This window comes from Heterodontus francisci, chromosome 10 (assembly GCF_036365525.1).
Source record: "Heterodontus francisci isolate sHetFra1 chromosome 10, sHetFra1.hap1, whole genome shotgun sequence".
Taxonomy (NCBI): Eukaryota; Metazoa; Chordata; class Chondrichthyes; order Heterodontiformes; family Heterodontidae; genus Heterodontus; species Heterodontus francisci.
Window position 1 is genome coordinate 101,423,987 of NC_090380.1, and position 25,258 is coordinate 101,449,244.

Genomic DNA, 25,258 nt, shown 5'->3' on the forward strand with positions numbered 1-25,258 from the left:
AGATCATGCTTGACTAATCCAATTGAATTTTTTTGATTAAGTGACAGAGAATGTTGTTGAAGGGAATGCAGTGGATGTTGTCTATATGGATTTTAAGAAAGCTTTTGATAAATTACTACATGAAAGATTGGTTAATGAAATTGAGGCTCATGGAATGGCAGGGTGAGTGTCCAACTGGATTAAAAATTGTCTTACCGACAGAAAACAGTGAATCATGGTAGATGGTTGTTTTCAGCCTGTAGGATGGTAGACAGTGGCGTTCCCCATGGGTCAGTACTATGACCACTGTTTTTTTTGCTATATATAAATGACTTGGATTTTGGAATACCGAGTAGAATTTCAAAATCTGCTGATGATCAAACTGGAGGAGTGGCAAACAGTGAGGATGATATGAATCGCCAGCAGCAGGACATAGATAGGCTAGCAGAATGGACAGATGTGGGACAGATGGAATTTAATACAGAGAAATGTGAGGTGATGCATTTTGGCAGAATGGATAGGGTGAGGCAATATAGACTTAATGGCACAGTTCTAAAGAGTGTGCAGGAACAGAGGGACCTGGGTGTGCATGTGCATTGAAGGTGACAGGACATACTGAGAGAGTGGTTAGCAAAGCATATGAGATCTTGAGCTTCATAAATAGAGGAATTGAGTCCAAAAGCAGGGAAGTTATGTTGAACCTTTATAAAGCTCTGTTTAGGTCCCTACTGCAGTACTGCATCCAGTTCTGGTCACCACATTTCAGGAAGGATGTGAGGGTCCTTAAGAGGGTGCAGAGGAGATTTACCAGAATGGTTCCAGGGATGGCAGATTTTAGTTACAAGGTTAGGTTGGAAAAGTTGGGGTTGTTCTGCTTAGAGCAAAGGAGATTGAGGGGAGATTTGATAGAGGTGTATAAGATTATGACAGATTTAGATAAGTTAGACAATGAAAATCTGTTTCCATTGACTAATGGAAGAAGGACTAGGGGACACAGATTGAAGGTTTTGGGCAAGAGATGTAGGGGGGGATGTGAGGAAAAACATATTTACGCAGCGAGTGGTAATGACCTGGAACTCGCTGTCCACAAGTGTGGGGGAAGCAGAGACAGTTAATGATTTCAAAAGGAAATTGGATGGGCACGTGAAAAAAATAAACTGGCAGGGCTACGGGGATCGAGCAGGGGTATGGAATTGACTGGATCGCTCCATGTAGAACAGGCTTGGACTTAATGGCCAAATATCCTCCTTCTATGCTTTGAACGATTTTATGACTTTAGCATTTTGCATTTTGCATTACAATTTAGAAAATTGTGTATTCTATGACTCAGTTTGAACAGTACTATACAAAAAAAGCCATAGTTGTGGAGTTGAGGTTACAATCAGATCGGCCATGATCTTATTGAATGGTGGAGCAGGCTTGAGGGTACTCTTGCTCCTAATTCGTACGTTCATACATAATTAAATAAAAAGAATTAAATATTGGCAAAGTTTCAAATACGTATGATATTGGAATATTAAACATTTTTTGAAATATATGTAGTAAATCTAAGCAGATGTAACAGTTACACAATATACAATTCTATCGCATCCAGTAACACTTTCAAATCAGTTATATATCTAATTAAATCTCCAGCTATGAATGTCTGTTATTTCGCCCAAAGGGAATAAGTAAAAGCCTGATTTTAGTTGTGGAATGGTGATAAGATCTGTGTAAAAATGACTTAAATAGTCAAATGTAAAGGGACATTTGAACCACTGGAGCACCATAGACAGTAATATCATTCATGATGGATGTTGCCAGTATCTTGCAAGGATATCAAGCATTGCTTGAGCGTAATGTTGCAACAATGAAGCAGGTACAAGTATCTTATGCCTTGTTCCCCTATCAGTCGTTGTTAAAGGGGTAACATCTCCTGCTATCCCTATTTCATAAATTACCAACATGTTCTTAATACCAATGCTTACAACATCACTTCAAGCAGTGCTCAGAGGAAATCTCTCCCTATATAACTTGTTAAAGGATGAATGGTTCTAAACAATTCAAAAGATTTCAAAATAAAGTTTCAAGCAAATCCTTAAGTATGCCTCCACTCTGGATCCTCAGGCCTAGAAATTCAATGGTGCCATACCCATTTTTGAGTTTCAAGGCCTCTGTGCATTGGAATTGAGGCTCATCATATAATCTCCAATTCTAACCCAGGAACTCAAAACTGTGGAACTCCTCAGTCTTTTCTTCCACCTATAATCTATACCAGCTGTTCAAATCCAAGCTTGAAGTGCTACATTTTCTGGATTTACTTCATGTTCTCCTCTTTTATTTCCAACGTTGGTGGTGTTGTGCACCATGGGCCTCGGCCTTTCACTTATTCTTCCATTTTTAAAAAAAAAGTCAGGCTTGGCAGTTTTTCCCAAAATCAGTTTCCAAACTTTCCACTTCGCTGCTGAGGCAGACTTCTCTGAGTGAATTTATTTTTAATATTAGAATGATGCGGTAAAACAGATTGCAGCTTGACAAAAAATTTCAGCTGCATTAAATCAGACGTCAATTATAAAATAAAAACAAGAAATGCTGGAACCACTCAGCAGGTCTGGCAGCATCTGTGAAAAGAGAAGCAGAGTTAACGCTTCGGGTCAGTGACACTTCTTCGGAACTGACAAATATTAGAAAAGTCACAGGTTATAAGCAAGTGAGGTGGGGGTGGGGCAAGAGATAACAAAGGAGGTCGAGATTGGACCAGGCCACATAGCTGACCAAAAGGTCACAGAGCAAAGGCAAACAATATGTTAATGGTGTGTTGAAAGACAAAGCATTAGTACAGATTAGGTGTTAATACACTGAATATTGAACAGCAGCAAGTGCAAACCTGAAAGAAAACAGTGGGTAAGCAAACTGAACAAACTAAGATGAAATGAAATAAATGCAAAAAAAAGATTGTAATAAATGTAAAAAAGAATGTAAAAAAAAGGAAGAAAAAATAACTAAAAATGAAAGTAAAATGGGGGGCTGTCATGCTCTGAAATTATTGAACTCAATGTTCAGTCCAGCAGGCTGTAGTGTGCCTAATCGGTAGATGAGATGCTGTTCCTCGAGCTTGCGTTGATGTTCACTGGAACACTGCAGCAATCCCAGGACAGAGATGTGAGCATGAGAGCAGGGGGTAGTGTTGAAATGGCAAGCAACCGGAAGCTCAGGGTCCTGCTTGCGGACTGAGCGGAGATGTTCCGCAAAGCGGTCACCCAGTCTGCACTTGGTCTCCCCAATGTAGAGGAGACCACACTGTGAGCAGCGAATACAGTATACTACATTGAAAGAAGTACAAGTAAATCGCTGCTTCACCTGAAAGGAGTGTTTGGGGCCTGGGATAGTGAGGAGAGAGGAGGTAAATGGGCAGGTATTCCACCTCCTGCGATTGCAGGGGAAGGTGCCATGGGACGGGGACGAGGTGATGGGGGTAATGGAGGAGTGGACCAGGGTGTCGCGGAGGGAATGATCCCTTCGGAATGCTGACAGGGGAAGGGAGGGGAAGATGCGACTGGTAGTGGCATCACGCTGGAGGTGGCGGAAATGGCGGAGGATGATCCTTTGGATATTGAGGCTGATGGGGTGAAAAGTGAGGACAAGGGGAACCCTGTCACGGTTCTGGCAGGGAGGGGAAGGGGTGAGGGTAGAGGTGCAGGGAATGGGCCGGACACGGTTGAGGGCCCTGTCAACCACAGTGGGGGGAAATCCTCGGTTGAGGAAAAAGGAGGAAAATCCATGTTGCCCTGGACAGGAAACTCATGGTAATCGTATTCATGATGTTTCAATGTACACCAGCAGAAGAAATTAATCAGAAAATCTGCCATTAAGGTATATTAGATATAAATAAAACAATACCATTCTGATGGATCAGTGGTAAAGGACCAATTTTCCCAGCTACGTGAAGATGGGTTTTGGTGTGTGTGGGCAGTTAAATCTTCTGAAATTGACATCGGGTTGGGATTCCAACATCATCCTGCGCTCTTCTGGCTTTCCCTGGGGTGGAATTTGAGGCCAGCTGGGAATCCCCTTGAGCCTGGCAGGAAAGCAATTGAGCCAATTAAAAAGGCAATTAAGACTCGATGCATTCTTTCCCACCCAGTGCACGGGTTCCATGCTGTGTCTGCACCTTGCCAGGTTGGAGAAGGTGAGGGGACAGCGGAACTCATTGTTGAGTGAAACTGAACTGATATGAACATTATAAAGGCTGAAATCAGCAAGCATGTGGGTCAGCCACAGTGAAAAGCTAGAGCTGGCAGAGCAGTTCCTTCAGCCTAAATTCACTGGGCTGGATTTTGTTCTCCCCAGGCGTCGGGTTGTGTGGTGAGGGGTGCCTGAAGATGGCTCCGTGGCAGCCCCGCCACCGCTGGGCAGTGGGACCTCAATTAAAATATTCAAATCCATAAAATGAATACATGTAAATAGACTTACCTGCGATCTTGAGGGCCTGCTGCGATGTTCGGCACGGTGGCAAGCACTGCCCTGCCTTCAAATCCCCATCTGGGGAAGCGTGGCACCACACAGTTGGTGATGGGGGGGGGGGCGGAGGTAGGTGTGGTGGGGGGGGGGGGGGGGGGGTGGGCGGGGTCAAATAAATGTAATGGATCTAGGGGATGGTGGGAAGGGTTGACCTTTAAACTTTGTGCAGTTTGGTGGGGTGGGGGGGAAGGTCAGATGTAAAAGGTACATGTTTTGGGGGCGGAAGGGCAAATATTTATTGTAATTGTTATTGAAGGGGTGGGAAAGGGCTGTTAGAAATTTATTTATTTAATTTTGGGAGGTTACTTCTTTAAAAATTTAAAGGTGCTGCCATTACCAGTGACGGACAATGCGCCCTCTCCACGTGATTGGGGGTGGGGAGGGGGGTGGGGAGGGGGGTGCGGTCCACCCTGGATATTTAAATGAGCCGATGCGTGGGAGATTGCAGTGGCTCTTTGGCTTGCGGCCCGCACGGGTGGGCCGCCATTTTTTTGAGCTCGCCGCCGAGATTGGCAGTGAGCTCCTAAAATTCAGCCCACTGATTTCTTTGTGATCAGCAACTTTGTCCAGCTACTATCAATTGCCATGGATTCCACTGAGATCAATCTCAGCATCTTGCCTGTGAGACCTCCCTGTAACATGGGGGGCCACATATTCTACTGGGATCTCTGAGGAGGAGGTGCAGTGTACTCCAGCTCAGCAACCACTTCTTCAGAGATAGCAACTCCAGCAACAGCAGCAGCTGCCTTCTCTGCAGACACATGCGGCTGCAAGAAACAGAGCAGATGGACACAGCGCTACACGTTGCCAGCGGAGGTGGTAGACGCAGGCACGATAGCGTCTTTTAAGATGTATCTAGACAGATACATGAATGGGCAGGAAGCAAAGAGATACAGACCCTTAGAAAATAGGCGACAGGTTTAGATAGAGGATCTGGATCGGCGCAGGCTTGGAGGGCCGAAGGGCCTGTTCCTGTGCTGTAATTTTCTTTGTTCTTTGTTCTACACCTTGAAGGAGGCGATACGCTCAGCAAAAGCTGTATAGGCCAAGGGTCAGCTCTCTCTACTTCTCTGGACATCAGTGCCTCAGAAGGCTCAGGCTCTCAGGGCAGGTGGTCGCAGACATCTTCAGCCCTTTGGAAGCAGACTCCGCTCAAAATGAGTTTCCGCTATCTTGACAGATCTGGATGCGCCCTTCAATCCGCCCCAGCAAGGGCCTCCAGGATTCTGAGGTCTGCTGTGCCTTTCACAACATGGCACTGCAGAAAGGATTGGAATTGGGGCCAGATGAAGATGGAGATAGCCCCAGATCCTCAGAGGAGGAGCAGGAGGAGGAGATTCATGATGTGTTGGTGCTTGGAGGCGCAGACCTGCCTGCCAGAGAAGCTCGGGACACCCTCATCAAAAGTGTGCTTGTGGCATTGCAAGCTTCCCATCAAGAACCCTGTACAAGCTCCCCCACCAACCCATAACCAAACCTCCTCCCCACAGTCACCCAGCAAACCATCACACTCACAGCCTTCCCTCCTCAACGATCTACTCATTTCATTCATGGGATCAAACAGACCAGGATCAATGGGATGTGACAAAGTGGAGGCCATGACAATGAGTAGTTCACATACATTCATTCCTTCATTCAAATAAAGAGCATCAATAGAGCAGTAACAATGTTGTAAACACACAAGTGAATCCCTTTGGGCAACTAAGATGTCTTCCTCTTCTACTTTCTATTCCTTCTATATGATGCTTTCACTGTGGCTTCAGCTGAGCTAGAGACAGGTTGCTTGTTGCCCTGCTGCGAGACATGAGATGACAGTGATGGACATGCTGTGGGTTTTGGAGCCCATGAGGACCGAACCAAAGACTGCCCCACCTGAACCTGTGCAGGGGCAGACTTGGTCATTGAGGCTGGAGGCAAAGTGTGCGACTCTGCAGGAAGGCAAGGGCTGAGAGGTGGGCGCTTTGAGAAGAGCCCCCACTACCATGAGCCCTTTCTGCATCTTCCCTCTGCGAGCCCACCTGCACTTGCCTGCTAACCAAGAGTGGGAGAGTACTTGGCTGCATGTCAGTATAGTGTTCAGCGACTGAGGCAAGGCTTTGAATGATATTGTGTAAACTGACAGTCATCGTGTGCAGGCCATTGGTGTGGGCCAGCATGCACTCAGTGACCCACCACATCTGATTGTCCATGAGGTTGACCACTCTTTCTATAGAGGTGATCATCAGTGCAAATGCTTGTGACATTCAGACACACATGGTAGAGCTGGCTCCTCTAATCTCTCTCCAAGGGTGCACACTGCCTCTGGAAATGCTGACAGAAACACACACATTTCCCATTGCTGCTTTACAAGTTTTCTTTTAGTGTATGAGCCCCCGAGGCTCAGCACCTGTGTCCAGCTGAGCTGAGGTTGGAGTGTCCTGCACCCTCTGAAGGGGCACGACTGCTGTCCCTGTCTCCAACACCCACTCCTGCCTACATGTGATTGCTCCTCACCATGTGCCAACCTATCGATCTCTACTCCAGTACCCACTGAGGGGTATGTATCTGCGTTGGTGGAGGGTGCACAGGAGTCATTTGACAGTGCATCCTCAGAGTGTTGGTCCTCCTTTGAGGACTCCTTGGGCTCTTCCTTCATCTCCTCCATCACCAATGTCAATTCACTTGTAGAAGATGGAAGACATGAGTTAGTGCTCAACCTAGATGAAATCAGGTTCCAAGTTAGCATAGTATGGATCATGATCTTTAATGTATTGGTGACAATGATTCAACAGTTAAGTGCCAAGTGACAGTATGAGATCTAATGCTGTCATCAGGTCCCTGGGCCACCCCAGACTCTCCTTCAGCAACGGCCTGTACTGGTACTACTCTGCCAATCTCTAGGGCTTCCTCCCCTATCGAGGCCAGGGTGACCATGGGTGCAGCTCCACCCCCGGTTCTCTGTCTCTCCCTGGTGTTGTGGGCTCTCTTCTCCTGCAATAAGATAAAGGCAGAGTTAGGACTGTGAGAAGTGAACAATTGCTGAGGGTGGAGGGTAAACATTTCAGGAGGGTGACTGTGAGGAACAGGAGCAAGAGAACAATAAGTTAAGAGTGAGTGTGGGTGCTGAATGTTGAGATGGAGATTTTAGGAGGCGACTGGAGAGAAATGAATGTGTGTGACAGCAAGGTGTGTCAGTCAGAAGAGTTCTGTGCATGAGAATGCTAGGGAGGTGAGAGAATAATGGCTGCCAGCTGAGTGTTGAAGGACACTCACCTTGCAGGACCGAATAAGGCCATTAAACCTTTTCCGGCACTGGATCCAGGTTCTCGGCGTCACTGCTGACAGCCTCTGCAACTTGCAGCCACGCTGGCTTGGTCAGGCTGGCTGGCCTCCTCCTGCTGTCCTCATGGAAGAAGATTTCTCTTTGTGTCCTCATCAACTGCAGGGATGAGTCTGTGAACTGGGGGGGGCGGGGGGTGGGGGTGGGGGGGAGGCGGAGGGCTGGGCGGTGGCAGTGAACAGCCTTTCCACGTCTTCCATCCATTCTGCAGGTCTTTGCTCCTTGCACTGGTATCCTGTATGCTGAAATCACTGCTGCCATTGTAAGTCCTGCTGGGGCCACTTTAAATAGAGATCCTTCATTGCTTGGTTAGGTGCGCCATCCTGCCCTCCCTCAGTGATCAGATAATCAGGAGGTGGGACGAAAATACTGTTGCTCTGGGAAAGAGCAACAGCAAGGTACACAAATTAGTTAATCGGGCTCCCAACGTAAAAATGGTCCCACCGTCCGGGCAGGGACTACATTCACAAGATTCTGCCCATAATCTCCATCTCCATGTAGAGATGGCCAAGATTCAATTGCATGCCAGTGAAACAAAAAAAGAACTTGCATTGCGATATTGCTTTCCACAGCCTCAGGACATCCCAATGTGCTCTACAGACAATGAAGTATTTTTGAAGGAAAAGGAAACAGCAATGAGATAATGACCATATAATTGGTAACAGTGATGTTGGCTGACAGATAAATATTGACCAGGACAGTGGGAGAACTCTACTCTTCTTCGAATAGTCCCATAGGATCATTAACACACACCTGAAAGAATAGATGATGATGCCTCGTTTCAATGATCCATTCGGATTAAACAAAGTAATTAATGGAGTTAAGATCTGCCATGATCTAACTGAATGGTGGAACAACCTCTAGAGGGCTGAATGGCCTAATCCTGTTGCTATGTTGTTATTCTGATCTTTTTATTCTATACATTTTTAAAACAAATTGATTTTAAAGCTTGGGCAATATTGGACTCTGACTGGAAACCAAGTGTAAACAGCTCTGATGATTGACAGGCTTGTGTCATAGATGCAACCAAATCAATATCAAACCTGATTTGTAAGCGTTCAATAGGGATTTGGTTTTACTGGATCGACCTCAACAGCCCAGTCATTCCCAAAGGCAAGTATGTCGCTGGGAAGGGTTAAAACCAGGGCTCACTTACTTTCAAATGCAGTATTCTGTTTGAAGATATTCCAGAATGTCTATAGGTTATCATACTCATCGCAATGTTTTTGTTGCCTTTAAAAAAACACACAGGACAAGTTCCTTAACCAAAAAAATGATTCCATTATTCAAAACATCTGATGTCATTGGGCTATTTATGAAATTGGAAAGCTCAATGTGCTGAGGTTAGTCTAGAATATAACTGACATCATCAGCTTCTGGCCATTTCAAATATATGTTTCCGCAGTTAGGTCTGCTCTTTTTAAATTTGGCCAGCAAATTGACTGGCACAGTTCATGCTATATTTGTTTGTTATATTGGATTGTTAATTCACCCAGCTCCACATGTAGAAGACTTCATCTCACCATTGGTCTAATTCCATCTTTCTCCTTGTACACAGGAGTTGTGAGGCCTACCCTGTCGTTACATCCTGCAGCTTAGCAAAAGGACATGATTCAGACTGTCCCAGACTCAGCGGCTCATATTAAAGTAAGTCAGCAAAATATATTTCTGTAAACATATAGTCTATAAAGGGGAGCTGAGAGTGTGGAGGTTGCTATGGAACAAAACTTGTCCTGATTAATTTTTACATGTTGTGTATTTTTCAGTAGTTTGCTGCAAAAAAAGACAATTTTGCAACACTAAAATGTGATAGTACATATCTGCCGGTCCCACACCTGCAAAGAGAAAAAAAGACTAGCATTTATATAGCACCTTTCACATCCACAGGGCATCCCAAAGCGCATCCCAAAGCGCTTTACAACCAATGAAGTAATTTTGAAGTGTAGTCACTGTTGTAATGTAGGAAATGCAGCAGCCAATTTTTGGACTGCAAGCTCCCAGAAACAGTAATGTGATAATGACCAGATATGTTTTTGTAATGTAAATTGAAGGATTAATATTGACCAGGAAATTGGGGACAACTCCTCTGTTCTTCTTCGAAATAGGGCCATGGGATCTTTTATGCCCACCTGACAGGGCAGACGGAGCCTCAGTTTAACATCTCATTCAAAAGATGGCACCTCTGGCAATGCAGCACTCCCTCAGTTTTTCACTGAAGTGTCAGCCTTGATTTTTGCACTAAAGGCCTGGAGTGGAACTGGAACCCACAACCTTCAGACTCAGAGGTGAGAGTGCCACCAACTGAGTCAAAGCTGACACCTAAAGAGCTTCATTAAGAAAGTTAGAAATTATAGTCGTTCACGTGCTTGGCTGGCTTAGTTGGTGATTGCATTGCTTGGTGTAAATTGAGGCCCCTATCAACCAAGAAAGTCCTAGGTTTGACCCCTGGTATTTACTAATCTCAGCTAGTGCAACAGGTACTAAAGTTGTCCTCAGCACCGCTATATTAGAGATAGAGAAACAACAAGGATTTCTGCTTCTGATCACTGCCTAATAACTCTACTGGAGAGCGTGTGTGTGTGTATGTGTGTGTGCGCCCTGTGTGTGTTTGCGTGTATGTATGCCTGTGTGTGTGTGTCTGCCTCTATGTGTGTGTCTGCCTGTGTGTGTGTGTGTGCTTGTGTGTGCGTGTGTCTGCCTGTGTGTGTGTGTCTGCCTGTGTTTGTGTGCCTGTGTGTGTGTCTTTTTGTGTGCCTGTGTGAGTGTCTGCCTGTCTGTATGTGTGTGTCTGCATGTGTGTGTGTATGTGTGCATCTGTGTGAGTGCCTGTGTGCGTGAATGTGTGTGTGTCTGCCTGTCTGTATGTGTTTGTGGGTGTGTGTGCCTGTGTGTGTGTCTCTCTGCAGGTGTGACCAATAGAATCGGATTCAGCTGTGATGATGCCTCCTGTTGAGTTTTGCTGTATCGACATCGTAAATGAAGAAAAGTCAATTCAATGAAACATCAGAGGGCTAAGTAAAATATCTGTGGAACTGTTTGATTAAAGTTCCTGTGAAGCACCTTGGGATGTTTTGCGTTGTTAAAGGTGCTATATGGGCTGAATATAGTGCGGCTGTTTGGAGTGGGAATGGAGGCCTGGGGGTGCTGGAGAATAGCGTGGACAAGTCCGCCTGGAAATCAGATGTCGTGATGTCGGTTCTGGATTTAGTCAGTGGCGGGAAAGCACCAAGGTACCATTGCCGCCCGGTGTGACGGGAGTGTAATTTAAACTGTAGATCAGTTAGTCTTAAATTATTTGCATGTAATTGTAAGCGATTCAATGAGGGGCTTGGAATTAAGTGGATGGCAGGCAGCCCTCACGTGCCTTCAGATACCTGGCCATTGAAAGATGGTGGCATCGAGGCAAGGCCTCAGTGCCGTGATGGGTAGGCAGCCATGATCAGCACTGCTTGGGGGAAGAGGGGGGAGTGGAGGTCATTGTCAACTACAGTGCTTTGCGCGCTGCACTGGTGGACTTGGTCTTGGGTGGCAGAACCGGGTGAGCAGGGCCTTGGGTGGTGTGCACAGGGGCGTGGGGTGTCGGGTGGTCTGCAAGTGGCGAATTGATTTTGGGTGGCAGTATCAGGTGGCCAAACTGTTGGGTGAGAGGGTTGGGTACTCATACGGCTTTCAGCAAGGATGGGCACTAAGGCCAGCAGGGAGTCTGCCAGGAGAAGTAGCAAAGGCACATCTGCCAAGGCAGTGTCATCTCTGCATCAACAGCGCTCTGGAGGCCCACTGATCACCTAGCATGGGTCTCATACACCCTGTATTTTTGGACCCCCGTGGTTTGATGCAGTGCTCAGATGGAGGGTGGGCCAGGAGGCAGCTGTGCCTGTCTGTGAAGCTCCATGACGAGAGGAGCAGCAGCCAGCCATGATAAGAAGTGCCGACCTGCACCAGACAGTGTACCGGACTCGTGTCAGCTACCTCCAAATGTCCGAGTGGCATTGTCAGCAAAGACTATGGCTCTCCAGGAAGGCTGTCACCGACCTATGCACCCTGCTGCATGGTTAGTTGCAACCTATGGGATTTACGGGTCACCCTATGCCTGTGGCATTGAAAATCATGATGGCATTTAATTTTTATGTGTCTAGATCTACTGGGGACCTGTGCAGGGTCTCCCAAGTAGCAGTACACTGCTGCATCAAGGAAGTGACCAATGCCCTGTTCAAGAGGGCCGGCGACTATGTGCGCTACCGGACAGACTGTGACAGTCAGGCCAAGAGGGCTATGGGATCCAGGGCCATCATTGGATTCCCCCAGGTGCAGAGTGTAATAGACTGCATGCATGTGGCCATCAAGGTTCCAATGGAGCAGCCAGCCGCCTTCATCAACAGGAAGGGCTTCCATTCAATCAATGTTTAACTGGTCTGCGACACTGAAAGCATTTCTTGCAGGTGTGTGCCCGCTTCCCGGGAAGCAGCCAAGACACCTATATACTTTGACGGCCCAGGTGCCACAGCTTTTCAGCAGCCCCCACTCCTCGTCTTCAGGGATGGATTCCTGAGGACATGGGCTACTCATTGAAGACATGGCTTCTGATGCTTGTGAGGGACCCTCACAATGCAGCGGAGGAGAGGTACAACACTTGCCACAGCTCCACCCGAGCGACCATTGAGCAGGTCATTGGGCTGCTGAAGATGAGGTTTCAGTGCCTGGATCGATCTGGTGGAGCTCTGCAGTATGCCCCAGCGAGGGTTCTCGCATATCGTGGCTGTGCTGTGCACAATCTAGCACTGCAGAGTGGGGAGGCCTTGCATAACAAGGACACGATTGAACGATGCTCCTCCACTGATGAGGTGAATGCGGAGGAGGGAGATGAGCAAGCAGCACTGGATATTGAGCATCTTGCACCGGAGGCCAGGCACATCGAATGAAGGATCCGAGAGGCAAGAGTTCCATGCATAGCATCCAGCTTGACCACGCGCTGTGGCCCATGGGAGACGCTAATCAAATGATGGCTGTGTCTACATTGGTAACCACTAAGGACGAAGGATGAAGTCATCAGCTCACAATTAAAGTACAATAGAATAATAATTTTCCACAAGGAAAGTTAATTTCAAAAACAAAAGAAATTTATATGAGAAAACAAATGTCAAATGTGAAACACCCAGATAGTTTTCTTTATATGTGTATGAGTGCTTCTACTAGGTGGACCCTTGCGCCAGCAGTTGGGCTGGAGGCAGGCTGCTAATCAGAATGCCCTTGGCCTGGGATGACTTGGGCGGATGTCCTCTGGCTGCCTGAGGCCTGGGGTACCCGGGTGCCTGAGGCTTTTTTGCACAAGTGCAAGACTCTCCTCAGACATCACGGCTATTGTAGCTGGGCTCACTGGCAGAGGGGCTGAGGAGCCGTTGGCTACACTCAGAATTCCCTGAGGAGATCCCCCAGCTGTGGAGGTCAGCCTCTCCTCCTCCCTTTCAAGACCCTGATTCTACAGCCAAACGGAAACCCACCGAGATGTAAGTGTCTGTGCTGATGGAAGGTGCAGGACAGTGGAATTATGTCCCCCTTTTACAAGAGACTCCTGCCGACTGCGACCTGCATGAGAGAGCACAAACATATGTGGGTTAGGATGAGCAGAACAATGCATGATGTATGTCTGTATGTCAATGGAAGACAATCCTCACTCTCTTGCGCAGAGACTCCATCTGCGATAGTGCAGTTGCCCTTTTGGGGCAAGTTCAAGTGCCTCCTCCTCAGCCGTGGAGAGAGGTTTGATATCTGAGTTGCGTCCACTAGTTTGCGATGTCTCCCTGTTGTTATGGGCCCTCTTGGAAAGAGGGAGACAGTCATACTTCACAGAGAGGTCAACATGACAGTTCTGTTAGTAGCAGCCCCTTGTCCCCTACTGGGGTAATCTATAGAGCTCATGGACCTGTCCACTCTCAGGGGAGTTAATGGGGGTGAGCTGTGAAAGAGGGTGGGCTATGGCTGAGATGCAGCCATGCATCTGTCAGGGTGAGGTGATGCTTAACCCCCTTTGCCAGCATCTTTGTGGTGCCTCCCTCCCCATGTTCTGCTTCCTCTTGCGTAGCCACATGAGAGGTATGTGTTAAATTCTAGAAAGCTTGTTGTGGAAGGATGATGCTGGAGCCTATCTTTACTCAGTTTCCCATTTATTGTACAGAGAAAAAGGATTACAAACATATAGCTCCTCACTCAAAAACCTCCACCAGTCTCAGTAAGTGTCTGCTTATAAGTGCTAAAGTAAGACCCAATTAACACCCTCCACCTGTATAAATTAAACAACTGACACACAATTAACAGATTAACAGTATGGAGCAGTCATCTTGGCAGAATGAAGGAGGTCGTTGACCCTCAAGCAGCACTGTACCTGTGTCCTGGAGGTGACCCCATGGCTGCTGATGTCCTCTGTCCATCCAGGCTTGCTTGGTCAGGCAGGAGGACCTCTTCTTGCCATCGCTGGGGAAGAGGACCTCTCACCTTTCCCTTGCAGCCTGGAGGAGAATCTCAGGGGAGGCATCACTAAACCATGGGGCCACCCGGTGTCTTCCTTCAGCCATGGTTGCTGCAGGCTTGTGTTCAGTTCCTTGCCTATCAGACTGCAGAGGCAGCAGAAGGGGTTCTGGGGCAGCATTCAGGAAAGTACTCTTTTAAACCAGGCAGGATTGATTGCAGGACTGGCAGGCCTCTAAATATGGCGCCAGCACCTGCTCGGGAGTCATCTGACGCTGTATTCGGCATCTCGCATCCTGCCCCTGTCGCGTGATTGGCTGGCACACGCACATCCATTATGATAAGTGGCTGCCCACCATGTGATCGCAGTGAGCCGGCCGCACATGTGATGAGCAGGGATGGCACCCACTTTCGGGTCTGCTGTTGGGACCCGCATGGGCTCACTAAATGCAGCCTTATAAATGCAAGTTGTTGTTGTATCTCAGCAGTCTTCAAAAGATGAAGGGATGCAGCTCGGCAAAAGTTATGAAGGAAAAGAGTAGTGTCTGGTGAATAGCGTACTTGCTGCCGGATCCAACATGGCTGCTCGATAGCTATATATTTCAGAGCCAACTATACTTGTATCTGAGTTTAAATGCAGAAAGACCCTGTGATTGTTCACATGTGATCTCAGCTACCCAGAGGTACATGGCAGAGATGAAGAGTTTAAACAAAGCGAAAAGAACAAAATATGAGCAAGGAAGACTGCGTCCAGGTCCCCGAATTTTCTAGCTGTAGTTTCAGGGTGCAGCCCTAGGAAACTGACTTTTAATTGCTGATCTTCAGAAGCCCTTAACCTATGGCTGTTTTATCATAGTGGATAAAACATAGAAACGTAGGAACAGGGGTAGGCCATTCATCCCCTCCAGTTTGTTCCACCATTTAATTAGATCATTGGATGATCTGTACATTAACTTCTTACACCCACCTTGGTGTTGAAAATCTTAATATTTTTTATTTGTTCTTGGGATGTGAGAGTATCTGACTAGGCCACCATTTATTGTCCATCACTAATTGCCCTTGAAAAGGTGGTGGTGAGCCACCTTCCTGAATCGCTGCAGTCCATGTGATGTTGGTACACCTGCAGTGCTGTTAGGGAGGGAGTTCCAGGATTTTGAGCCAGCGATAGTGAAGGAACGGCGATATAGTTCCAAGTCAGGACGGTGTGTGACTTGAAGGGGAACTTGCAGCTGGTGGTGCTCCCGTATGTCTGCTGCCCTTGTCCTTCGAGGTGGTAGAGGTCATGGATTTGGAAGTTGCTGACTAAGGAGGCTTGGTGAGTTTCTGCAATGCATCTGGTAGATGGTACACACTGCTGCCACTGTCGGTGGTAGAGAGAGTGAATGTTGAAGGTGGTAGGTGGGGTGCTGATCAAGTGGGTTGCTTTGTCCTGGATGGTGTTGAGCTTCTTGAGTGTTATTGGAGCTGCACCCATCCAGGCAAGTGGAGAGAATTCCATCACAATCTTGACTTGTGCCTTGTAGATGGTGGACAGGTGTTGGGGAGTCAGGAGGTGGGTTATTCACTGCAGAATTTCTAGCCTCTGACCTGCTCTTGTAGCCACAGTATTTATATGGCTGGTCCATTTAAATTTCTGGTCAATGGTAAACCCCAGGATGTTGATAGTGGGGGATTCAGTGATGTTAATGCCATTGAATGTCAAGGGGAGATGCTTAGATTCTCTCTTATTGGTGATGGTCATTGCCTGGCACTTGTGTGGTGCGCATGTTACTTGCCACTTATCAGCCCAAGCCTGAATGTTGTCCAGATAGTGCTGCATGTGGACACAGACTGCTTTAGTATCTGAGGAATCCAGAATGACACTGGTATCCTTATTAGAAGAGCAAGAATATGCAAGTGAGCATTCACATTAAATTGATAGATAGTGGACAATGTTGGAGGTGTGAAATTATATGATACAAGTTTTGACATCAAGAGCAAAATCCTAGCACTTCTCGAGCAAAAAACTCAGCTATATTTAACATCATACATGATCTAAAGTCTGGCTATTACCACTTCATAAATGTGCAGTGATTATGTCAAGGCTGCTAATCCTTCAATGAAGACACCATCACATGGCAGGTTCATGGGGCAAGCTCAACATGACATCTGCCACCAGTATGCACCCCCCCACCCCCCCCCCACCGGATTAAATATGAAATATAATTGTCCCTTCCAACCCCACTGTATATAGTAAAACAAAATATAGTGGGTGAGAGTGACTTCGATGCAACATCAATGATGATAATAAAAGCACCAGCACTTCAATCTTTGGTGTCGCCTAAATCCTTTAATGAGAATATTGCCTGGTAATCTTGGGGGTTATTATTCCTTCTCTATATACACATCTCTGCACTATAATGATATGGTTATATTTAAGAACAAGTCCAGATCTCCCTGTTCACTTCAGTGGGATAATCCCTATAGCTTTCCTTCAATAGTTTCCTCTGAAATGAGGAAAAAGTTTCAATGGAAAGGAGACGTAAAAGCACAGACATTTATCTTTGTGATGTTGCCATTTCTCTGTCTACTATTTCAACAGACAATTTAACTCACCAAGGACTGCCACTTTGGAATGGAAAGGGTCAGCCTGGTGGTTGAAGAAGTCGTGGATGTGGAGGAGAATGTAGGTTAGTTGCCCCCACCACAACCCACCTCCATTAAAACTGGAAGTTGGCATGTTCGAGGCAGGTTGATTGGGGATTCTGATTTTTGGAATTACCTCCAATGTCTCTGTTAGAGAGTGAACAGAGGAATGTGATATGAATGGGTAAAGCATTCATGTGATAATACCTGGAAGCAATTTATGGGATCGGAAGAAACGTTTTGTTCCATACTGAGTAGTCAGCATGGCCAATGCTTGTGAATAACAATTTATTGCCTTTTCACCATTGTGTAAATATATGTGATTCGGGAGGGAGTAGAAGGGAAAATTCTTTCCTGTCTGTCCCTGCGAATTACAAAATCATCATTGTTGGCAGGTTAAATGGAGCAGATTCCTGGCAAAAGCAGTTGGCCCTAGAATTAATTAACTTCATCAAAAAGGAACCGAATAACTATCAGGTAAAGATGTGAAGTTCTGGCGTTGGGCGTTGTGTGAGGTGATCAAATACAGGACATGTGCACGACATGATGGTTCTGGTTCTGTTGAGGTTGGGCAGGATCATGTGTTTAGAGTTTGATAGTAGAGATCTGAAGATGGAGGAACATTCTGGATCTTGGCTTTGGGAATCAGCGAGTTTTTATGGAGAACTTTTTCTCAGTACTTTAATTGGTTTGTGGTGAGGCCATGAAAGGATAGATGGCATATAGCCCTTAGATGGGTGGGGGAGAGGGCTTGATGAGCCAAGTAGCATTTTCTGATTCCATGGTTTCTTCTAATGAAAGGTAAATGCTTTTTCTTATGTTCCAGTGTGCCGACAGTACTGGCAAAAATGCTTGGATTGCCTGAGCAAGAGTCCTGATTGCTTAATGTTTGGCTTAACATTTTAAAAAAATAACTTTGCTTCTGCAGTTAGAAGCATGTGGTTTGTGTGTGTCAGGTCTAGAATTTTAACAGTGGAAAAGTAAATTATGGATTAGAACAACTCCTGATACAAGCAAGGTTTTTCTTGGCAAATTAATCTTGTTCTGAGTAGTGATTGACTTTATATTATATGGACATATGTGTGTTTGCATGCATGTGTGCAGTGAGAGAGTGGGGAGAGGGGGTTCTTTTAGGCAGCAGTTGTATTCCATGCCAAATGCCATTGTGAATTTTTTTTTTACATTGTGTCAATATAGGATGAGCTGTTAAACTTGCATTGATTTAATAATTTTCTAGCTGTGTGAGGATAATGAAATTTGACATATAGGCCAAGCGTCAGAACAGGGTAGAGGACAACAGATAAAAATATATGCACTAGTTTTCCAGTATCTTTCATTTCATTTTTAATCCTTTTTTCAGACATGACCTTTCACCATTGCTTCTTCACATTAGTTATCTTTTTCATTTTCTATTTGCCTTGCTCTCTCTTTCTCTCTCTCTCACCTTATTATTCCAGCCATTTCTCTCAAATACTCCAGCCCTCTCTTCCTTTGTTTCCCCATCTTTTTCTCTCCCATCCCTCTCCCCTTTCCCAATCCCTTCCTCCTACCCTCTCCCTCTTCTTGTTCTCTTCTGTCCTCTCCCACACTTTTTCACTGTCTTTTCTCTACCTCCTGCTATCCCTTTCTTTTGCCTTTATTTTCCATTTTCTCTCTATATATTCCTCTCTTCTTTCTTTCTCTCCTTCCTCCTCCATCTCCCCAACTATGAGGGCTTTTCATCGAGGAGATAAGGAGAAACTGTTTCCACTGGCAGGGAAGCCAGTAACCAGCGGAGAAAGATTTAAGATAATTGGGAAAAGAACCAGAGAGGAGATGACAAGATTTTTTTTTCTCTAAGAATGCAATGAGTTGCGATCTGGAATACATGGCCTGAAAGGGTGTTGGAAGCAGATTCAGTAGAAACTTTCAAAAGGGAATTGGATAAAAAATTGAATGAGAAGAAAATTGCAGGGCTATGAGGAAGGAACAGGACAGTGGGACTAACTGAACAGTTCTTGCAAAGAACCAGCACAGGCACAATGGGCCAATGGTCATGCCTCTGTGCTGTATGATTCTAGAATCTTATCCATCCCATTTTCTTCCCCCTTTTTGATTCCTGCTTTTTCTGTTTGCTGCTCTTTCTCACTTCATTGTGTGACGCTCTGAGCAGACTTGCTGCATGCTCTCATGTGCCACATACTCTTGCCTGAGTCTTTTAATTGGAAACAGAGTTTGCTGATGGACAACTTTGGAAGGTATTATAGGTGGAAGGTATTGGTCAAATGTGCTTGTTAGAAAAAAATGATCGAAACAAAAATAAACTTAAGATCTCAACTTATAAAACGTTCTGATTTTGTTATAACTTACAAATGAGAACAATATGCAAAAACATGGAAAAATATTGCAGAAAGTGTGCCGTCAGCACTGTCACTAGAATTATATTGCCATAACAGATTCCCTGGAATAAGATTAAAGAACATTGTGTTAGATTTAACACATATATGAATGAACGTGTTCCATTTGGAGTTTATTGTATAATAATTTGGGTTCATTGGATAATTCTTTTCCTTCTTTCCATTTTTCCTCTTTCCTGTCTTGCTGGGTGACTGCAGCTCTCTGCTACCCTCATTCAGATGACCATTGTTTGTGCTGGAGCCCAGGCTGTCATTGTGATGCTCTTTACTGCTGCTCCAGAGGGGATTTAGTAACAGCACGGATTCCAATATCAAAGTTATGAGGTGTTTGTGGGTAGAGTTCAGGACACTGCATTTTCCAACTGAACCATCCAAAGAACTAATTTTAACAGACCATCACAGGTTCTTCATGTAACTTTGTCACTCTAAGGGCAACACCACTAATTTTTAAAGAAAAAACCATTCTCGGGATATGGGTGTTGCTGGCGAGGCCAGTATTTATCGTCCATCCCGCGTTGCACTTGAAAAGGTGGTGGTGAGCCGCCTTCCTGATCTGCTGCAGTCCGTGTGGTGAACGGCTCACACAGTGCTATTAGGTTGGGCGGCTTCTAGGATTGTGACTCAGCGACAGTGAAGGAACAGGCAATATATGTCCCAAGTCACATAGTGCGTGGCTTGGTGGGAAACTTGGAGGTGATGGTGTTCCCAGGCACCTGCTGCCCTAATCCTTCTAGGTGGTGGGGCCCATGGGTTTGGAAAGCACATTAGAAATATGTAATGGTGTTTAAAGAAAAGTGTAATTGAAGCAGTTTTAGCACTTCTGTTTCCTCATTTGAACTACCCTGTTCAATGTAAGTCGACTGCCGCTGAACATTTCCTCCCACCTGCGGCTTAGGTATTGTTTTATAGTTGGATCTATCACTCCAGCTGAAGTTGGAGGGGGGAGGGTGGTGGGGGAGATTGGAGGGGAACCGGCTGGTTAGGGCCATTAAAATAAGAATTAAAGCACCCTTCAGAGGACCAGATTATATTTCACTTTAATATCGCACTTGTCAAACTATTCAGTCAGTTGTATAATTAATTCCAGAACTTGAAATACAGTCAACTCTGCTTCGATGAAAACCAGATCTGTGAAAGTTTTCAGAAAGTCCCAACTTGCTCCCAGTTCATTCCAGTGGTTTTCTGTGGCATTTTAATTCAATGCTGCTAAATGCAACGTCCAGACAGATAGACTTTTTCTTTTATTTAAAAAAAACATAAAATTATGCCTAGAAATGGACTGAATGAACTGTAAAAGTCAGACCAGGAAATGCAGCTTTAAATGCAATGGTACTAAACCTCGATCTTCCTGGCCTAACTGTACATTCGAAAACAAACATTGTATTTAAAAAAGAATCTGACTGCCGAATGTTAATCCAGACTCATAGGAGGTGGCTATCAATAATGCTGGATTCTTTTTACTTTTCTGTTTGCGAATAAGACTTTAATGGCTTTATCCCCCATTTCCTGGTGTCACATGTGCTATGACCAAGATGTGAGTCCTGGCTCATTGGTAGCACACTCAGCCCTGAATCTGAGAGCAGTGGGCTCAAGTCCCACTCCAGAGACCTAAGCACAGAATCTAGGCTGACACCCCAGTGAAGTACTGAAGGAATGCAGCACTGTTGGAGGTGTTGTCTTTTGAACAAAACGTTGAACCAAGGCCCCATCTGCCCTCTCAAGTGGGCATAAAAGATCCCATGGCACTATTTTGAAGAAGAGTGGGGTGGGGGAGTTCTCCCCAGTGTCTTGGCCAATAGTTACCCCTCAACCAATATCACTGAAACAGGTTATCTGGTCATTAACTCATTGATGTTTACAGGACCTCACTGTGTGCAAATTGGCTGCCGGGTTTCCTACAACAGTGCTATGGCTGTGGAGAAAATGTGGGGAGGCAATTTCTGGGATGGGAAACCTGGACGTAAAGGTTTCCTGGACATCCTGGTGAAACTAACAGCAGAATGGTTTTGAATTTTTTTCTGCATTTTTCCTACCCATCAACCGAGCCTGATTGACAGGTCGACTGCCTGTTGGGTGGGAAAACCTGTGGCACAAGTGAGCAGCTGTGGAGCAGAGAGGCGGGATAGATGGGGTGGGCAGGTGATTGTGGGGGTGAGATCGTGAAGTTTGGGGAGAGGTTGCAGCAGAGATGGGAAGATTGATGGGGAGGGGTTGGAGGAAGCGCTTCTGTTCCTGTTGGCCTGTAAACTGTGCTGTGAATGCACTTGCCTTTTGGATCTGGCCCTTCTGGCTTTTTATCTGACAGCTTTCCCAAGCCCGACAAACCTGACCCACATTAGGTAAAATAAAAATTTTGTAAAAATGCAGCCTCCTTAAAAGATTTCAGTTACCAACTTACCTCCTGAGAGGGCAGTGGTTGTCCACTCTGCAACGCAACTCAGTTAAAACTAGACGTGGGTGGGTTAAATTTGGGTTTGAAATTTTTACAGTTTTAATTCCCTTTCACATCAAATCCAACTGTTTTTTTTTGCGGGGGTTGGTGGGGGGGTGGGGGGGGGGTAAAATTACCCCTACTTTGGCCGTAAAGCACTTTGGGACTTCCTGATGTCATGAAAGGCATGATATAAATGCAACTTTAATTTTAAAAAAGGTAAGAGGTGGGGAGGGTTTGTTTAACTTATTCTGAACCGAAGCTACCAGGAAATGCTCAAGAGCACTTTGGATATGACATTCTCTCTGATTTCCCCTTCCTTTCTGTGCAGACGTGTTTTACCTTCGCTTAATGACTGGTTTCCATGATATATTAATACAGTGTACACAAAATAAGCCACAGGCTAATGTTAAACTCTAAATAATTGGCTAGTGTTCAGAATTTGTGGACAGCTTTCAATGAGCTTTTCCAATGAAAACAATGAATTGCTGAGAATTTCTATTAGTCATTTTAATGATGTTGGGCCTACCCTACTCAGGATTCTTTAGCGGTCCCCATGGCAGCCAATGAATGGCAAGTTATTAAAACATTTTTAAAAGAAAAAATCCCAGGTGGTGTCATAATTCCAATCCCAGATTCCCCTGAACCACCTCCCAGTTTTCCAACAGCAGCCTGACATTTATGCCTGCTTTTCTAGTCTAATTTAAATAAGGTCCAAAGCCCACATTTGATCGGGCCAAGGGCCTACTTGTGCTGACGCAGGGATCATTCCTTCTGCCTGGTACTCACCATCAGGCTGACGCTATAAAATTTCTACTCCACTACGTATTTCCTTTACCTAGTGAATCAGTCAATTCTTCAAAACAGTATTACATTTGTCCAACTTGCCTTACCTCATTATTGATAGATGTTGACCAATCCAGTTCCTCCTGGACAATCACTGATGTAAGATTACTTTTCTTTCAGGCCCAGAATACAAAAGCTCAGAAATCAAGTGAGACACTGCAGTTATTTTCAAACTTTAAGAAATTAATTTGACATACTGCATGACAGCTTCTACCAGAAAAGTAGTAACTTTGCATAGAAGCTTTTTTTCTTGGCGAGTACAGGTTAAGAGAAAGAATTGATCAGATTCTTTCTTTTGGGAAGAAAAAAAGATGTCTTTCATTTACCATTTTGTACTGATGCGGTCCGTGGGTCTCCTGCAAACTCTTGTAGCATGAGCTGTTTTAAATGGTTTCCTTTCCAAAACCAGCAGTGTAATTATCAAACATCGAGAATGTGTCTTATCAGTTGGCAGGCCTTGCTTCCTTATGTCTGCAACTGTCCGTATTGTTTCCACTTATCATCTCCTTCAGTTATAATCTTACAAAGGTTCTGTTTTGTCTAGCTAACAGTTGCATTTCAGTCTCTAAGCAGCCTGGGCAATCCACATCATTACGCACGCAATCTGACAACTACCAAGGAAGCAAGGGTATTGTCCATATCTGTTTTAGTTTTCGTTAAAACAAGTATCAAAAGTCCACAATCCTTCACCGACAGGCACCGATCAATGCAGTTCCTCTAGTACAATCACTGACCAATCCAGTTCCTCCGGTACAATCACTGACCAATCCAGTTGCTCCTGTAAAATCACTGACCAATCCAGTTCCTCCTGTACAATCACTGACCAATACAATTCCTCCTGTACAATCACTGACCAATACAATTCCTCCTGTACAATCACTGACCAATCCAGTTCCTCCTGTACAATCACTGACACAATCCACTTGCTCCTGTACAATCAAGGGCCAATCCAGTTCCTCTTGTACAATCACTGACCCATCCAGTTCCTCCTGTAAAATCACTGACCAATCCAGTTCCCCCTGAATAATCACTGACCAATCCAGTTCCCCCTGAATAATCACTGACCAAGCCAGTTCCTCCTGAACACTGACCAATCCAGTTCCTCCTGTACAATCACTGACCAATGCAGTTCCCCCTGAACAATCACTGACCAATCCAGTTCCTCCTGTACAATCACTGACCCATCCAGTTCCTCCTGTACAATCACTGACGCAATGCAGTTCCTCCTGCGTAATCACTGACCAATCCAATTCTGCCTTAACAATCACTGACCAATCTAGTTCCTCCAGAATAATCACTGACCAATCCAGTTCCTCCTGACTAATCACTGACCCATCCAGTTCCTCCAGAATAATCATTGACCAATCCAGTTCCCCCTGAACAATCAGTGAACAATCCTGTTCCTCCTGTACAATCTCTGACCAACCCAGATCCACCTGTAAAATCACTGACCAACACAGATCCTCCTGTACAATCACTGGCCAATCCAGTTCCTCCTGAATAATCACCGACCAATCCGGTTCCTCTGGAGCAATCACTGACCGGTGCAGTTCCTCCTGTACAATCACTGACCAATCCAGTTCCACCTGAACAATCACTGACCAATCCAGTTCCTCCTGAATAAAGACCGACCAGTGCCGTTCCTCCTGGACAATCAATGATCAATGCAGTTATTCCTGAACAATCACTGACCAATCCAGTACCTCCTGTATAATCACTGACCAAAACAGTTTCTCCTGCATAATCACTGACCAATCCAGTTCCGCCTTAACAATCACTGACCAATCCAGTTCCTCCTGAACAATCACTGACCAATCCAGTTTCTCCTGACTAATCATTGACCAATCCAATTCCACCTGAACAATCACTCATCCATCCAGTTCCTCCAGAATAATCATTGACCAATCCAGTTCCCCCTGAACAATCAATGAACAATCCTGTTCCTCCAGTGCAATCACTGACCAATCCAGTTCCAACTGAACAATCACTGACCAATCCAGTTCCTCCTGAATAATCACCGACCAATCCGTTTCCTCCCGAGCAATCACTGACCAGTGCAGTTCCTCCTGTACAATCACTGACCAATCTAGTTCCTCTTGAATAACCACTGACCAACCCAGTTCCTCCTGTATAATCAGTGACCACTCCAGTTCCTCCTGTATAATCACTGACCAATGCAGTTTCACCTGCACAATCACTGACCAATGCAGTTCCTCTTGTATAATCAATGACCAATCCAGTTCCACATAAAAAAATCACTGACCAATCCAGTACCACCTGAACAATCACTGACACATCCAGTTCCTCCAGAATAATCACTGACCAATCCAGTTCCACCTGAACAATCACTGAACAATCCAATTTCTCCCGTACAATCTCTGACCAATCCAGTTCCACCTGAACAATCACTGACCAATCCGGTTCCTCCGGAACAATCACTGACCAATCCAGATCCTCTTGAACAATCACTGACCAATACAATTACGCCTGAACAATCAGGGTCCAATCCTGTTTCATCAAAATAATCACTGACCCATCCAGTTGAACCTGAATAATCACTGACCAATCCAGTTCCTCCTGAACAATCACTGACCAATTCAATTCATCGTGTACAATCACTGACCAATGCAGTTCCTCCTGTACAATCACTGACCAATGCAATTCCTCTTGAACAATCACTGACCAACACAATTCCGCCTG

General features: G+C 45.4%; 1 protein-coding gene and 1 long non-coding RNA gene across 4 annotated transcripts in view; one reads left to right on the top strand and one right to left on the bottom strand.

The window, feature by feature from the left end:
* Window positions 1-25,258, top strand: part of erg (ETS transcription factor ERG) — a 276,398-nt gene that overhangs the window by 46,957 nt on the left and 204,183 nt on the right. For both annotated transcript variants that reach the window (XM_068041173.1, XM_068041175.1), the window contains exon 2: window positions 9,357-9,445. The gene's annotated coding sequence lies outside the window, so the exon portion shown is untranslated. The remainder of the gene's footprint in view (window positions 1-9,356; window positions 9,446-25,258) is intronic.
* LOC137374688 (uncharacterized) lies at window positions 1,416-23,261 on the bottom strand. 2 transcript variants are annotated; one of them, XR_010975883.1, is made up of 4 exons: window positions 22,606-23,261; window positions 8,955-9,031; window positions 3,859-4,036; window positions 1,416-2,579 (listed from the first exon to the last, which is right to left on the bottom strand). It is a non-coding gene; the product is annotated as an uncharacterized lncRNA (long non-coding RNA). The 2 variants fall into 2 exon arrangements; XR_010975884.1 differs by lacking the exon at window positions 8,955-9,031.